At 39.2% G+C, this 13,637-nt stretch overlaps 1 protein-coding gene across 10 annotated transcripts in view; it reads left to right on the forward strand.

Annotated features, from left to right (window-relative positions):
* Window positions 1–13,637, forward strand: part of igsf21a (immunoglobin superfamily, member 21a) — a 332,744-nt gene that overhangs the window by 153,967 nt on the left and 165,140 nt on the right. The gene's annotated exons all lie outside the window — the stretch shown is intronic.

Consider the following 13,637-nt stretch of genomic DNA (forward strand, 5'->3'; position numbering starts at 1 on the left):
ACATTTATCAGCGAACCTTTGATCCACCACAGAACTTGACTCACAAGTTGAGGGAATTAATCTCTTCGACATGTGACATGAATTATGGAATGATAGAAACTGCAGCTGCACACGGATCACAGCCTGCGTTTGACATAATTATTTTACTTCACTGTTTTCCACGAGGAACCTTAATATTGCAAGATTTCTTCATCTTCTGGGGTGATTACGCTTAACTCTTCGCTGCTCGCCCCTCTATTCTGACTTTTTAAATAAACCATAGATGATCTAATTTATTCTCGGCCAATAAAACTGTCAGCGTTAATTTTACTCTGAAAGTGAGTGTGGCTGATGCCTTTTTTTTACCTTGCAACACTCTGGTTCAGTGCCATGTTCTCAGGACAGAATGAAATACTGCCAGGGAGCAGCTGTAATGACTCCTCACTGTTGGTTGCTTGTATTGCTGTTGCTAACCTGTAGTATGAAAATATATAATGTCGGGTCATGGTGTGATTTGTCCTCTCGCGGTCTCTCGAGGCGAACAAGCATGAAGGTCCAAGCTGTGTACACTTTCAAACACGGGTGCTCAACCTTTACACGGTTATCTTTGTAGAGCACAACACTCACCGTAACATGTGTCTGCCTTTCCTTTTCTTCAGGCCATTAGCCAAAGTAATAACTGAACCATTATACGCTGAGGCACTAACTATCCGTTCTATTTTTCTAAAGGATTATTTTCTTTCAGCTGTCAGAAACTGTTTGTCAAACCTTCTGGCTGTGTTTTTTTTTTTTTTTTTTGCTCTGGTGCGACTGCTGGTGAGGGGAACACGCTTCTCGTGCTCCTCTTTATGTTCAGCCATAACTATCATCAGGAACAGCTCGCACAATTTGTTGCTCTGTCAAAAGTTTTTACATCACATTTTACTGTTCGTGTTCCATCGCGGGGCAATAGAGGCATAGAGAGCGTCTGCTGCATCGCTTTTAAAGGTTTTACCTCGTGCTGAGGTTTGCAGCTCACAATGCGTCGAAATGGCACAAAACAGTGAGGCATTAGTGTTACACCTCATCATGATGCTTGGTAGACCAAAGTCAAGACAAGGCAGCGGTGTGTGAGTAGACGACAGCAGCGTATTTTCCCTGAATTAAGTTTTCCTGAACATGTCATGGTGAGCAGAATTAGGTTGACTGATGATATGTTGAACGTCCACATCGATGAATGTCATGTATGGCATGTTTCCCCGCTCCAGTCCTCAGATGTGTTTGTCCTCAGATGTGTTTGCCTGAGCACCTATAGCGCTTCTGTCTGCCTTCATTTATCGCGTCTGGGAAGAGTTTTGCTTTTTTTAATTCGTGGATAAAAACCCTCAATTGGTTTATCTGACAGATGTCCAATTCTCTGTAAACACAGACAGCGCCCCACAGATGTTATTTGATCTAATTCATAGCACTTGATTCATTCTTGTTTACCCGGTGCACGCTATTACTTCAAGTTTACCCGAATAACAGGACGAAATATGCCATTTCCGACATCCCACAGTCAGTCGATATGAATTCTAGCCATTCACAGCACATTAGACGTCACCTCCTTTTTGCGATCCAAGTTTAAGTGAGCAGAGACTTCTCCCTGAACAAAGTCACGGTGTCTGAAAAAATCATTTCTACCGAGTCGTGACAGTCGCCCCCCCCCCCCCCCCACACACACACACACATAAAACTGCCCTGCTTAGCTGTTAAAATGCCATTAGCATTACTGCTGCTGTTGATGCCATTATATCTACAGTCGCTCAGCACAATACAGGCTATGTGTAAGTAACAGTGTCAACATTCTATCAATGAGACCCTAATATTAAGCAGTTATGAAGCCCTTCTTACTTTGGAGGCATTTTAGCTGTTAAAACTGTGCTCATATTTAATTTGCAAGCAGTTGGTTCTGAAAGTTATTAAGTTTATTGCTCATGGATCTTACTGTCTTTAATATTCAAGCGTTGATGATACAGTTACATCCCCAAGCAGTGATTTACCTGAGTTGTGTAATATAGGAAACATTATTTATTTTGTACATCGGTTTATTAAAATATTTGGTGCACCAGCATCATGTTAGGGTCAAATCTTTTTCTTTATAGCCAAGAGGGGGAGAAGCAGAATATTGCTCATAAAACTCAATGAAATCCCAGTGGTTCTCCCGTGTGTTATGTAATCTTGTAACCTGCGTGCTGGTAGTCCTTAGACAACAGGTGGCCGAGCCCAACAGGCACTACTGCGTTATTGGACCTCTCACTAGGTTGAGATTTTACATATCCAGACTGTAATGAAAGTGATGAATATGAGGTGGGAATAAGGGAAAAGGAACACTTGCACAAAAATCTTTGGCTCGGATGCAGCAGAGTAAAGTCAGCCCTCGGCCATGGATCAAGTTTGTGCTGAAACACCCCCACTGGATTGTACTTAATCAAACTTAGAGAGCAGCATGGGGAAGTAATGGTAATAGGAAAAGGGAGTGCGCTGGGAAAAAAAACGGCCCGGAGAGCTGCGCACTTTAAGTTTGTTAAAAGTAGATTAGAAGACTGGGAATCTTTTTCTTTTGGAGCTTTCTTCATGAACTTTTTTTATCAGGTCAAGGTTGTTGATGACCCCGACCCAAGACAGAGCCTCGCTGTAAACTCGTCTGAATGATTTATTTTTTTAAATGTGTGTGTAATTAATTAACCATGAAAAAGCAAGAAATCTAAATATAGTCGTCTAAGGATAAAACCAATTGATTTTAACTACTCAAAGTGCTGCTAATGCTTGAAGATTCTTTTTGAAGCTCATGAGTGGACTTCTTATTCATGCTGGGAAGAAAAAAAAGACTGTTCAAGCCTTCCTGCCTCAGACTGAAACCTCCATTTCCTGAAAGATTACACAAAACACTATAGGGATCTTTATTACTTACGCCTCCTTTAGCTCTGCAGCTGTTTTATCTTAGGACAACCAAAACTAAATATTGGATCCAGCTAGACAATAACATAAAAAGTCCAGTGTGTCGGATTTAGTCACATCTAGCGGCGAATACCCCTCGCCTCCACAGTGGATGCTCAAAACGTGAAAGGCCCGGTCTAGAGCCGGCGTTTAGTTTGTCTGTTCTGGGACACTGTAGGAACGTGGCGGTGCAACATGGCGAACTCTGTGTAAGAGGATCCGTTCTCTCTGTAAATAGAAACTGCTCATTCTCAGGCAGTGTTTCTCAAACTTCTTTATACCGTGTATCACCTCAGAAAATATTAGGCTCTCTAAGTCATATCTCCTGACTCTGTTGTGCCATTTGCTGCTAACGATAGCAGGTGCTGTGAGCACGTCAAAGCCGCTGTTTAAGTAGCTACTAGCACTCATGCTCGTTCAGTGTTGTCAACTTGGGTTTCAACAGGGCTGCCTGAGCTATTCTCCCCCTACTTGCCATCACAGTTTGAGTTAAGCTCATGACTAATCATGGATGATGTATGCGTGCAACATGCATGAACATTTCAGTTTCAGTGATCCCAAAATTCTGCAGTATTTTGATACATTTATATGGTTTTTAATTCATTTTCAAAATGTATCTCTGGGATTTGTCCAAGTAGCACAACGATAGTCAAACAAATAGTGGTTCTAAGGTAACAAAAACAACGATTCTTAGCTTCAGGTGATTGTACACTAATGAAAACATAATTATGAATATTATATTCCATTACTGCCAATAGATCCCCGCTAAATCATCCACAGCGGACCTTTAATGACTTTGCTTCACTATGTTTTTATGTATTAAATATTGGTTATGCACCTGTTTGGCAAAAGCAACGGCAAAAGTTGAATTGAATTGCTTTCCTGTCACTTCAGCGGTTTGATTTACGCACCCACTCAGCTGCTCAGATTCCTCATGTGGCTGCCTCCTCCAAGGGGAGCTGAATGTAAAAGAAAGCTCACATTAGTCCTGGTCACAGCTGACTGAACATTAGGCTACATTCTGCAGCATAGTGAGACCTCCATCATGTCATAGTAACACTAAGGGATAGAAAACGCCCGTTTCAGGATGCAGTCAGATTGTAGATTCAATAGAGTGTATTATCGGTTTTGTTTTCCATTTTATCTAATACCCTCTTCCCTGCAAAGCCAATGAATATGTACACCCAGCCTCGATTTTTGCACAATAGTACTAAAACATTAGAAAAATCCAGTCTACTTCGACTTCATTGAAATTCAGGGAAATGTCCTTGATGTCAGATGTTGGACATCTGATGCCACAACAACAAAACAGATGTTATGTAATTAAAAGTAACCCTGTGCTGCATGCTTATTTATTTATTTATTTAAAAGCATAGAGGGCGGTGCTGTATATGTTGGACAGCTGAGCATGAATCACTGTGAGATTATCGTGTTAGACCGACACTCTCTCTGTCATATGGCTGGAGGGGGGGGAGCAAAGGTCAGTGCTTTGGATTCCTACAATAACATCGTCATCACAGTCGAGATGCAAATGTAAAAATAAGTGCCATTAGAAGTTATGAAATATGTAAATCGTCGCCTCCTGCCATGATAGATTCTATGAGATTGGGAGCTGACTATTTTTTTTCTCCCTAGAATTAAAGCGTATTGTGAAGTAGACATCTGTCAACCCCCCAGAGACAGAGTGTGGTGATATATATGTCTCATCCCTTCTATCCCTTCTCTCCACGCCATTCAGCCACTCTCCTGATGGGACCACACTGGCTGCTATCAGTGTTCAGGACGATAATCTCAGAATAAAGAGTACGTTGAATCGTGTCAGTTGTAGGGCTGTACTATTCATAAATCCGACTCTTTAACCGTTCCATCCGAGGCTACACCAGACTTAATATTAATTCTGCCGTTTAAGCTCCACCCATGAGGAAAAACATCAGCTGACGAGAGGATTAAACTACACTGAGCCAGAAAAAGATCTGGCTGAAGCAACACATTTGTTCTTTTGTTTATGATCGTGCGCTCTTGGGGCGGAAATTTAAAATAACTCCAGATGATAATGATACGCCCACTGGAGATTTAAGCAACACCTGCTCAGGTTAAATCCACACTGTAGCGCTATTTTAAACCTCAGTTTAACATGAAAAACCTGAGATTTATGTCAAAAAGCTGCTGTAAACACAGTCGGGTTGTCATGCAACCAACATACAGACAAATATTTCTTAATTGTGCAATGTTAAAAAGCTCTTTATGCAGAAAAGAGACCTGCAGCTTTCATTTGAGTCATTAGACTCTCATGTCGTGCACAATTATGGCACTGCCTGTCTTTGTAAACATTTTTTAGAGCCGATTAATTAATTTGCAGTAAACAATTATATTAATGTCAAAGTATTTAGATAATCAATGAATCAGTTTGAGTAATTAAAAAAAAAAAAAAAGTCCAAATATATGATAATATTTTCTGGTTTCTTTACTCATCTATGACAGTAAACTGAATATCTTTCGGGCTGTGAACAAAACAAGACATTTGAGGAAGTCATTTGGGGTTTTGGGAAAACACTGATGGACATTTTTAACCATTATCTGACAATTAGTTATCAGACGAAGGCAATTAAAGGTTCTTTGTGAAATTAATTCTAGAGCAGACGCTGAAATCAATGGTAAGCTGCAGTCCTAAACATTTTATTTATTACTTTGGTTATAGTTTTACATTTGTCCAATAAGATCAGTTCTTAATACTGTTGCTGAGGTTTGTCTTGTGTCTGATATTGATAATAACACATATTTTCCTTTTTTGTATGGTATTAATGACTCAATATAAGTCCTTTGGCTCTTTCTTCCCCTCGATATAACTATTGAACTCTATGTTTGTAGACCTTTTACCATGATTTGTGCAATGAAATCAAGACTAATAGCCTACATAAACAAGAACGGCTGAATCAGTCCTTAAGATTCAAAAGCCAATTTCCATCCCTTCATACAGACAGGTACAAGATATATATAGATGGATAGATAGATGAAACCCCCTCTCTGTTGTTGACGTCTTTGGTGCTCTCATTAAACAGTGCAACAGAGATGCATGCACATGCATAAAAAAAAGTCTGTCCAGTGGACGCCCCACCCTCCCCGGCTGAATCAGTATTCTCTCTTCAGTCCTGTCTCGCAGTATTGCATTCACATCCTGATGAATGAAGCAAAACAGCAGGATTTCTTAACTCTGAACTCACATAATCTCGGTTCTTGCACACAGAATAGGTTATTGCTCCACATTCTATTATTCAGAGCTGAATTGGAAAAAATGTCATTCTCTCACAGTGCACCTCATACAGAGAATAATCTGTAAAAAGACCTTAAAATTGGACCCTCTGCTGTCACTACAGCTGTTAAAAAAGGCCTTACCTGAGATCTTGTTTTAACTGATTGTAAATTCTATTAACTATTTTTTCATTATATGTTTTTTTTAATCTTGCATATACTCATTGAATATACTTATTCTAGTTCTTTTTACTTCTTCTATTTTATTATTTATTCCATAGCATGTTTATTGCTCCGTACTTTTTGATTTTAACATTTAATCTCTAATACTTTCTTGTGTTTTTTTGTTGTTTTTTTACACCTTGACATTGAACATTGTTATTGAGAACACCTCCTCAATGGTTTTTCGAGGTAAAAATTAAGGTTGTATTGCGTCCACAAGTTCGCATCCATCCACAGGAATTACAGTGGTTTCAAAGAGTAAGCAGTATGAGAGTAACCGTCTGATGTTCTGATGATTGCTTTACATATGTGGCTTGTCAGAAGGAAGAATGGTAGCTTTAAATACTTTTTTCTAAATCCATTAGCTCCCAGTTTTCCAGCAGCTCAGTCTGAGCTAATAGCCGTATAGTTGGTAAAAATTCGTATCAGCAAGTCCACTTAAGAGGCAGTAATTAACGTGCAGAGATGCAGAAAGAACGGAAGTGGCAGTTTTCTCTGCAAGTAGGGGTTTCTATTGTCAGGCAAAATCAAGGATATTGTTTAAGAGAGAGAAAAAAGATCCTGTATTGATATAAATCAACAGTAAGATATATAATGCACCTCAGTATTTCCATTAATGCAATACTAATTAGTTCTGTAGTTGTACTGCTAATTACAATTATAATTCTTAAAACTACTTATACTTTTGTTAAGTGCTTCAAAAAGTTTCATATATCATTGATTTAACTGCAAATTCCCCCGGAGGCTGAAATACTGAAGCTGTTGAAGAGTTTATTAATTGTTAATATTGTTATTTATTATTTAAACGCATTATTTTTGGACTGTTTGAGCTACATATTCTGCATTCAGTGTTTGTCACAGGCACCTCTGTCAATATCCCAACAGGCGTCTAGTTAAAGGCTCCTGTAATTTTAACATTCGAGGTGACATTTCCGTTTCAAAATAGACTCATTTTAGCAAAGTGTAATATTAGAGTTCAGTACGGACAGTGTGTAAAAGGAGTACAAAGTGAACAGGGACATGATTGCAACATGTGTGACCAGAGGACACATTCACAGCCCGGTAAAGAATGAATCCCACATTAGATAAAAAACTGAAAGGTTGTCAAGGACAATAAAAACAAAACATTGACACTAAGTGGATGTAATTACGAGCAGGTAAGTGAAGGCATGACTTCAATTTCACAGTTCCATGTTTAAGTGAAACAAAGAGACCTTTGTGAGTTCATGTGTATGGCATGAGACTCCTCTCATCTGCCACTTTTGCAAAAGCAAGGCAATTTTGCACCAAGGTTATTAAGTCTTTGTATTATCTCCAGATCTGGCAAGAGCCTTGGGAGAAATTATAACTTCAGCAAGAGAAAATACAAGATAAAATGTCTATATCAGTGTTTGTTTTTGAGCATTTCACAAAACAAATATTGTAAAAATGTGAAAAATTATAATACTACTACTAGTACATTTCAGTATTTTAAGTTGTGTCTGCATAATTGCTTTTTATAAATTCTCATTCTAATTCAATTAATTTATTCATCATATGGAAATAGTAAAGCAAATAGCTGGAGAACTAATCAAATGTTCATTCAACAAATGAAACAAGAGTAGTGTCTTACAGAAGGTTCAACTAATAATCCGACTTGGTAAATGTTAAGCATGTGTGGATGTTAAGAGGGACGGACTGAGACCAAAAAACGGCTCTGGGACTTTTTTTTAACCCAGGCCAGCCCAGCTACCTTCTTCACGCAATGAATCCACCTGTTCACGTGATCCCTGGAGAAGGATGTGAGCCAACAAAACATCTCTCTTGCTCTTTTTTCACCGGGATCTCTCCTGCCGGTGCCGATGGCCTGTCCTGTTATTGATTTTAGGATTGGAAGTCTTTAAGTGTTCACATCGTAAATGATCTGAAATTACTTGGATCTCCAGACGCGACACAATCTGCTCCGTCATTCTCTTTCGCCTGAGCTGAAGCAGCTATTGCACATTCATTACATACCAACAGCACATACAATAATGACAGCAATTACCACAAATGTTGGGCCAGGACTCATTATGGAAAAGAGGCTTAGGCGTAATTGTTTTTTTTGTTGTTTTTTTTTCATGTTTTGCATGCTTCTTAACAGACGGTTTGGGGAATGAGATGGCCCAGTCGCCAAGGAACCAAGCTGAATGGAGGATCATAAAACAAACCCACACACTGCAAGATGTCACATCTTTTAAAAAAAGGGTTTGTTTTATGTTTATATTAGTATATATGGCAGATACTGTAGGTTTTCCAACTTTGGCGTATGACGCAACCAGAAGCTGTCATGTGGAATTCAATGCAGTTGTTAGTGCCTGGAGACATATCATTTAATCTTTTATTTATTTTAACTCTTGATTGATCTTTAGGAGGCATCGGTGTATATATCATGATACTGTTCTCTCAAGAAAAAACAACAGAATCAGTTGTTTGTGTACATGCCAAAAATCGACATTTACATTTAAGTAGCCTACAGTGGATATGTGAAATGTGGCTCATAAGGTGGAGTAAAGGAAAAAGCAGTAGGAGGTTGAGCAGACATACTCTCACTCTAAAGTAGAGCAAACCTAAAACTAAAGTAGTTTAAAACAACAGACCTACAATGAATCCTGCCTCTATGATGTTCAGTTCACTTCAGTTTATTAGATTTTACTGTATGGTCATTTTAGGAGGATTTAGTTAAGATGTTTATTTGAACAGGGACAAATATTAAGCATTTAGAGCCTAAGCTATTGCAATGCCTGTTCCTAGATGGGCCTTCAAAATACATAAAACAATAAATACACAAGGGACAATACAAACAAACTCAGTAATAAGTACGTACAATAAAATACAGAAAGAGCAATGTAAAACACAAACTGTAATACAATAAAACACTGTAAAACAAGAAGCAGCAGATCACTCATGAGTACAGTACTGAGCCCTCTTCAAAAACTGTTTCAGTTTAGTAGTGCTGTTGAATGGGTTTGCTTTGCACAGACTGGTTTTTGTGTCATTTGGCCTTTCTCAATGACATAAATGAGGTGGACAGAATTACATTCTACTGACAGAAAAAACACCTGTCACCATAATAATACCTGTTCTGAAGAGAGGACTGATTTACAATTGAATATGATAATCATCATTGAATTTATCAGGGGAACATTGCACTTTGATGTGCACCTCGGCCTTGCTATTGAGTGATACTGTAAGTGCCTTCTACCATTTTGCAGATGCAATAAAGGAGGTATTAAACAAGTCGTGAAATGAGATTTGATAAATGTGGTTGATGCAGTTTGTTGGATTCACTAGTTTGTTAGAGGCCAGTTTTGTATTAGGATTCCTCCGGCTCTTGAAGGTGGAATAATAGTCACTGAAGATGACCTCAGTGAGTTTAAAAGTAAAAATAACTGTTTCTTCACAAGAAAGAAACCACAACATTTCTCTGTTGATAAAGTAGAAAGGATAGAAACAATATTCAAGCCCTCGTCAGAGCAAAGTAGTTGCTTTTTCATCAAGGATACCTTCGATAAGTGCTATGATGTAAGTGCTGAAGGTAGGAACATACAAGTGCATATAAGTACTTTTTTTTGTGTGGTCTGATCAGTGTTTGGAGGTAGACAGGTGCAGTACGGTTGACGGCCTTGAAGGCCAGCACCATGGTCTTGAATCTGATGTGGGCCGCAACCAGAAGCCAGTGGAGGTCACGGAGTAGGGGGGTCACATGGGAGAACTTGGGTAGATTGAAAACGAGGCGTGCTGCAGCGTTCTGGATACATTGCAAAGGTTTAGTTGCAGAGGCTGGGACACAATCTCAATCGGTGCTATCTGCCTCCCCCCCAGCAGTTTTCCCTATAAGCAACCATTTCCCTTTGTGCATTTATGTCATTCCATTTTGTTTCATTTGCGTAGAAGAGTATGTAGTAACTTCCACTGCATTAACTTTATGCTCAGTAGAAGCTTCAGATAACTTTCCTCAGGTATAGTTGAACTGCAGCCTTGTGAAAAAGTTTGCGTAGCTTGTTAATTCATTGATGAGGGTTTCTATTTAAGTGCCGCTAAACCGATTTTCTTTTGTTTTCTTTCTTTTGTCAATTTCTCAACCTTCGGTAGTTTCCAGCACCGTATAGCATGTTTGAGCTCCACTTGAGTTTTCCCTAAAGGCAGTCTTTTTGCTTAATTAGCTGCTGCCTTGGTAAATTAGATGCTAATTTCACACACACAACACACACAATTTGGACACAAATACCTTGAGGACTATAGAGTACGGTAGCATTTCCTACGTATGATTATCCAGCATTCTTTATCTGTATTTCCACTGCAGTGTCATTGTGTTCACACACTTTATTCATGAGTGCTTGAACTCAACAGAGAAGGAACTTTGATGGCTATATTTTCTTTTAGTAAAACGATATGAGATGAAAACTCATTGAAAGTGTTTGTAGTCTGTGAGTTACTGTATCAAGAGCGCTTTGATTCATGGAGATTTTTTTGGTACAAGCCACAAGTGGTGAGTGATTTTTGGTATTTGAGAGCGCCATGATCCAGATGCTATTAAGCTCCACTTCATTGTGGTAATGGCACAAAAGAAATCTGTGAATGTTGGCAAATCAGTGTGTGTCAGCTGAGCAAATAAGAAGAGCCGATTGTGAGAGCTAATGTTGAGGCTCCCTTGCAGCAAAGCAGCTACAATCAAGAGTGCATGTGCCCCTTTGACTATCCCTGAATTCTTAGAAAAATAAATGTCGCTTATTTTGTAGTTTCTCTCTTGATTCGGCACCTGTTCTGGATTTGTGCACGCTGCTTCTTACATTAGTGATCGTGGTTGTCACACAGCCAGACTTTGGGCTAGCCCTGTGGTCATGGCGAGTTATCCTTATCAAGTAGGCAGAAATAATTAGTCCAAAACCCACGGCTCTTTCATCTCAGTCTCTTCTTAAGCTCCTCACACAGTTCGCTCAGCATGATGCAAGCTACAAAGTACTTAATTTACTGTAAGGCTTCCATACTGAACTGGCAGCAGTGAAGCAATCCTGATAAATCCGCCTATTAAGGAGACTAGAATAGAATGTATTTATTGACTTTTATTTTTATTATTATTATATTTATTAAGTTTCTATAAAATATCTGAAAATGTACCATTGCTATCATCATTTTACTAAAATGGAGATTCATGTTCCAGGCTAGAATATCTTTAAAACATCTGCAGTCACTGTACTGAGCATGCACCTACGCTGTCGATCAAAGGATTTAGTCTCTTCAGTGCGCCGATGTGCTGACAATACAGTCAGAGCCTGTAAAACTGTAATCTCATATAAATTCCATGTTCCAAGGGCTAGGCTCAGACAACATTGTGATGTATGAAGTCACTGGCAGAGAAAAGGGCAGGTGACGAAGCCGAAGACTATTTGATATTCACAAGGGTAAGCTTCCTCAGACCGTCCTGAGTGAGTCGTAAAGGCCCTCGCCGTTGAGTCACTAAGACAATATTCAATGAAAACAGTCTCTCCTTGCTGTAATCTCTAAATGACCTGATGATTTATTCTTCCTCCAACTGTGTGTATAGATTTTGTCCAACTGAAATGTTCACAGAACCAAACAGAATAATCTGAAAATGATTTTAATCCACTTGAGAATCCAGATTTTTCACAGTAAAGTGTTTTTTCGTGTGGCTTTTTCATTTGATTATCGCCGACCTTGGCAGGACCTCCGTGCCATAGAAAAAGTTAATGTTGTCTCGATGAATACCATCCAAATCACTGCAGTTCAGCAGCAGAGAAGGGACCGCAATACTGGTTGTGTAAACTGTAAAACAGGTAGCATTTATTCTCCTTTAAAATCTGAACACGTTCTTACTGTTGGTATTCTTTGGAAAATTGCACAAGAACAAGCGTTACTTGGAGTGATGTGGTCTGAGTACAGGGAACACTCTGGTCCCTCGCCAGACCTCTCCTGCTTGGCTTTGTAGTCTGTCCTCTCTGCAAAATGCCATCTTGGGTTTGCCCTCCTAAAATGCTCCTCCATCACTAGATGTATTTCTGCTTTGAACAGCACCCAGACAAAATCAAGCTCTTGCCAAGTGCTCTGCAGCTAAGAGTCAGCAATAGATAATCAATAGAGATTTACAGGAGAACTTTTTCCCAGCCATCAGTGCGTGACATTTTCACTGTCACCTGACTGTACTGACGGCAAAGTTCAACAGTGGGGCAACAGTAATTTCTTCGAGGTCTCTCCGGTTCAAACATCTTAACTGGGCTTGACCATAAGGCTGCTCTCCACCTCTAACTATCCATGTAATCTTAGTTAACAAAAGGCTGTGCATGAAAGTAACATGAATTGCTCAGAAGGGTAAGTTCACCAATGTACTTCACCTAAGGTGAAAAGATCACGCTGCTCTATTAAGTTGTTGTCGTTATTATGTTCCGTTTCCTGTTTTATTATATACTTAAAACAACTTTCATGAACTCACAGGTTGAATAATTACTGTGGCAAGTAGATTAACAAAATTATATCTTACATTTTTTGACTGATATATGTTGCTGTGCATGTCTGTTTGCTGGGAAAGGTCTTAGGATTGGAACATTGGTGAGAGTGAAATACGTGTTTCTGCATAGCTGTACAGAATGTGGTGAATTGATTAAATGCTTGATTAAACACTAGGCAGAGGAGTCTGGCATCCTAATTCAAAAGCATATGCAAATAATCTTGTTTCATAGATTATTGCCTTTTATGCGCCCTTTCACTCACTCACACACACCCACATGCTTGTACTTCTGCACGTGTGAGGACCTCATCTAATGTATTCCCTAGCCCCTCAGCGTAACCTTAACCACCGCAACAAATCCCTAATACCTAACCCCAATCTAGACCTAATTCTAACCTAATCCTTTAAACCAAGTCTTAACCTCCAAACAGCCCTTTGTAGTCGTGAGGACTGCCCAAATTGTCCTCACTTTCCAAAAAATGTCCTCAATCTGTTTGTTAATTGTTCTGGTCCTCGCTCTGTAGCAAGTACAAGTACACATACACATACATACACATGCAGTCTTGCAAATGCACATTCATACACACAAACGCTGAACAAACTAATCGTAAATATAGTTTGAAAAGCAAAGATATGCATCCACACACAGCTAGAAGACGCAATTTAGGCAAATCAGGGAGCATTCATTTTATCCACACAGTCTGACACAGAAATTGCTTTACAACAGGCCACGGCATATTTTGTC

This window comes from Pagrus pagrus (assembly GCF_965226575.1).
Source record: "Pagrus pagrus genome assembly, chromosome: 3".
Classification (NCBI taxonomy): Eukaryota; Metazoa; Chordata; class Actinopteri; order Spariformes; family Sparidae; genus Pagrus; species Pagrus pagrus.